The following is a 4,344-nucleotide window of genomic DNA, read 5'->3' as shown; positions in this document are numbered from 1 at the left end:
AGAGTTACAGTGTACAAATATCTAAAAATCCCCCGACACGTTTCGCAGGACAATCAGCTTCCTCAGGAGGTGACCTCATCTCTGCATAAGCAAAGTCATCTGACTGGAGGTCAAGGACGGCTCTTTAACAATAAAAGGCGGAGTTTTACTGAAATACTGTTACCAAATATTGTTACATCAGGAATTCATTTATTGAAATAAAAAGATAATGATAGATGCACATGATGAATTCAGGACAATAATTCGTTTTCATTCAGTGGTTAGTGGTGGACCAGAAGGCCAAATTCTGGCCAATCTGCCCATTTTATTTCTATGGCAAGGCACTTAAACAGGTTGGAAATTGCCCCAGGAGGAAGTGTTGTTAAATTCTGGGGTAATTCTGGGCATTTGACACCCATTGGTGGTAATACAGGAAAATCCAAATGGTTTCCTTAAAGCCATCAGAAGAATGATGATGATACTTTTATTGTACCAGATGTCACATGGTGCTGTCCCAATGATGGAGAATTATGTATAGGGATGGGCAAGCTATTGTCAAAGGGCACAGAGCCTGGCACTGCCAATGCAAAAGTATTTATTAAAAATACACAAAATCTCCTCATCAACATGCTTGGGGTGCTTTAAAGCTGTAAAGCCTTAAAGCTGCCTCTCTATCTTGTACCATACCAGATCCTACACCTTCATTTTAATTGGTGGAGCCCAGTGCTGAGGGACAGGGTCTCTTTCCACTTCCTATCCCCTAAAGGGATGTCTTTTTTTGTTTTATTTGTTTTTTAGAGGGGCTTTCAGATATCCTCCCCTCACCCAGGGGGATGAGTATGGGGTAAATGGGTGCTGCAGTATCAAACATGGCAGCCAGTGATGCCAATCAGCCTCAACTACTGTGACTCTGTGATGTTCACATTCCAAGCTCCCATCCTTGAATGAAAGATTCCCCTAGCTGTGGTCAAAGTGAATGAAATCACATGAATGAATGAAGTGCATCATTCACCCTGGTCAAATGCACTAAGTTGAGGGGAGATTTTTCAGGATATTTGGGGCATCTATTGAGACCCCGTGCTAAAAATGACTTGGGGTCAAGAAACAAATTCTTCTGCTTTCCTCTGATTCACTATCACTATCATGTTTTCTCTGATTTCCAGGGACAGTACTCCATTCTCTGGTTCCATGATCCTGTACTGAGCAAGTTTCCATGTTTATCTTTGTGTGAGAGGCAGATGGGGACATCATTGGAATTGGGAATCCATATGGGGCACATGGACAAGGCTTGGCATCTGGTGTTCAAAGTATTCCAGAGTCAGACCAGCAAGCAATACGGCTGTGCCAGGAATAAAATAACAAGAGCGGGTAAGTCGTCCACTATGCCATAATAAAGGTTCGGTTTACTCAGAAGTGATATTGGGCACAACAGGTGAGCATGCCCAGGAACTCAGCACAGGGATAGGAGAAGCTCCTATAATGGGCACAGCTGATGTGCAGAGCCAGAAACTCAGAACAAGGGTGGTGGGAGCCCCTTTAAACGGGCACAGAAGGTGTACAGACCCAAAAACTCAGCACAGAAATATTGGGAGCCCCTCATAATGGGCACAGCATGTGTGAAGACCCAAAGACCCAGCACAGGGACAGAGGGGCCCCTCTTATGATGGGCAAATGTACAGACCCAGGAATTCAGCACAGGGATAGGAAGAGCCCTCATATTGGGCACAGTAGATATACAGACCCAGGAACTCAGCACAGGGATATTGGAAGCCCCTCATAATGGGCACAGCGTGCAGACCCAGAAACTCAGCACACAGATAGTAGGAGCTTCTTAAAATGGGCACAGTAGATGTACAAACCCAGGAACTCAGAACAAGAGTGGTTGGAGCCCCGTTAAACGAACACGGAAGATGTACAGATCCAGGAACTCACAGGGATATTGGGAGCCCCTCATAATGGGCACAGCATGTATGCAGACCCAGGAACCCAGCACAGGGACAGAGGGGCCCTCTTCTAATGGGCACAGTGGGTGTACAGACCCAGAAACTCAGCACAAGGATGTGGAAGCCCCTCATATTGGGCACAAGGGGTGGGAAGCCCCAGGAACAAGGATAGGGGGAGCCCTTTGTAATTGGCACAGTGGATGTGCAGACCAGGAAATTCAGCATGGGGATCGGGGGAGCCCCTGATAATGGGCACAGAAGGTGTATAGACCCAGCAACTCAGCACAGGAATATGGGGAGCCTCTTAAAATGGGCACAGCGGATGTGCAGACCCAGGAACTCAGCAAAGGGATAGGAAGAGCCCTCATAATGGGCACAGCAGATGTGCAGACCCAGGAACTCAGAACAAGGGTGGTTGGAGCTCTTTATGGGGCACAGAAGAAGTACAGATTCAGTAACCCAGTACAGGGATATTAGAAGCCCCTTATAATGGGCACCGCGTATGTGCAGACCCAAGAACTCAGCACAGACATAGTTGGAGCTTTTTAAAACGGGCACCGAAGATGTACAGATCCAGGAACTCAGCACAGGGATATTGGGAGCCCCTCATAATGGGCACAGCATGTGTGCAGACCCAGGAACTCAGCTCAGGGACAGAGGGGCCCTCTTATAATGGGCACAGTGGGTGTACAGACCCAGAAACTCAGCACAAGTATGTGGAAGCCCCTTTTATTGGGCACAAGGGGTGTGAAGCCCCAGGAACGGGGATAGGGGGAGCCTTTTGTAATTGGCACAGTGGATGTGCAGACCAGGAAATTCAGCACGGGGATTGGGGGAGCCCCTCAGAATGGGCACAGAAGGTGTATAGACCCAGGAACTCAAGACAGGAATATGGGGAGCGCCTTAAAATGGGCACAGCGGATGTGCAGACCCAGCACAGGGATATTGGAACCCCTTAATAATTGGCACAGTGGATGTACTACCCCGGGAACTCAGCACTGTTCTTGTTTGGTATGAACGTTTAAAATGTAAAAATGCCCACCGTGACCCATAAGTGGGCCTATAATGTCCTTGAAGAGATTAGCAGCATTAGCTCAGAGGCGAAGTGTCCCTGGATGTTATTTTACATGGTTGGCGGCCATGCCTTTGTTATCGATCTTTCCGCCGCCATCTCGGCACACAGTAGTCCTGTGTGTGCGTGTGCGTGAGGCGTCCAGCGGAGCAGGGCCAGGTGGCGGGGTCCTCCACAATGTCCCGATACATTCCTCCCTCCCATACTCATCTCCATCCCCATCCGCATTAGGCCTGCAATAAAGAGCAGGGCTGTGAGCTGGGCTGGAGGAACAAGGCCCCTTTCTTCCCGCGTCTGTGCCCGCGGGCCTGTGTTCTGCCTTTGCCTTTCAGTGGCTCTGGATGAGATGCTCGCCGCCTCTGAATGGACCCTTGTTCCCCGGATGAAGAAAGAGAAGAGAGAAAGAGAGGGAGAGGAGGAGGAATGAAATGTTAAGCCTGACCCCTTGCTCCTTCATTTACCAATGTTACAGGACTGTGTGCTCTGAAAGAAGGACTGTCTGTGCTCCCCAAATCAGCCAGTCTGCTTCTCCCTCCCTTGCGCTCCCTAAAAATGTTCTGTCTGCTAGTCCCTTGGCTGTCATATTAATCCTTTGGCTTCAGGACCCAAAGCAACGATGCAAATTAGGTCACTTTTCCTGAATTTTCTTTTCTGCAAGCCTTGAAGCTGTAGGACTAGCATAAAAGCCAGGAAACAAGCATTTTCAGGCAACAGCTCAGCCACACTGCCTCTGTGATTGCTTTATCTGCATTTAAAGAATTCAACCATCCCAGATAGGGCTATGAACCCACAATCCCTGGCTTAGTAAACTAGTGCCTTATGCATTAGGCCACTGGGGATACACCGCACAAGAACTGAACCACCCCAGATGGGACTCGAACCCACAACCCCTGGCTTAGGAGGCCAGTGCCTTATCCATTAGGCCACTGGGGCTCTGCATTTAAAGCTCAATCTGAGGGAAACATTGTTATTTTAGGGTTGGAAGGAGCTGGAAAGGATTGGAACCTCTGTCAGGTTTTATTGCAGTTTATGTTCCTATTGGTGAGATCCAACTCTCACTTCTGTCAGAACAGGAAGTGATGGATAATCTTACAGAGACACAGACAAATATTATGGCTAGATAAAGTATATTTACCCACTGTAGGCAAGCAGTTAGGCTACCATTATCTGTTACCCTGCATTTTCTGTTTCATCATCTGTCGTCCCATCATCATTCATCCCATCACTCACATACTGTAACCCATTGTAATATCATTTCATCAACCATCATCCTATGATCATATAATTCAATAGTCTCTGATCCTATCATTCATCATTTCATCATCCTTCATCCCATTATCCATGATCCTA

General features: G+C 47.6%; 1 non-coding gene across 1 annotated transcript; it reads right to left on the bottom strand.

The window, feature by feature from the left end:
• Window positions 1-3,854: 3,854 nt before the first annotated feature.
• TRNAR-CCU (transfer RNA arginine (anticodon CCU)) lies at window positions 3,855-3,927 on the bottom strand. The gene has a single exon. It is a non-coding gene; the product is annotated as a tRNA-Arg (tRNA).
• Window positions 3,928-4,344: the final 417 nt, after the last annotated feature.

This window comes from Pyxicephalus adspersus, chromosome 3 (genome assembly GCF_032062135.1).
Source record: "Pyxicephalus adspersus chromosome 3, UCB_Pads_2.0, whole genome shotgun sequence".
Lineage (NCBI taxonomy): Eukaryota > Metazoa > Chordata > Amphibia > Anura > Pyxicephalidae > Pyxicephalus > Pyxicephalus adspersus.
Note: the sequence above shows the minus strand (reverse complement) of the source record. Positions and strands in the feature narration are given on the sequence as shown.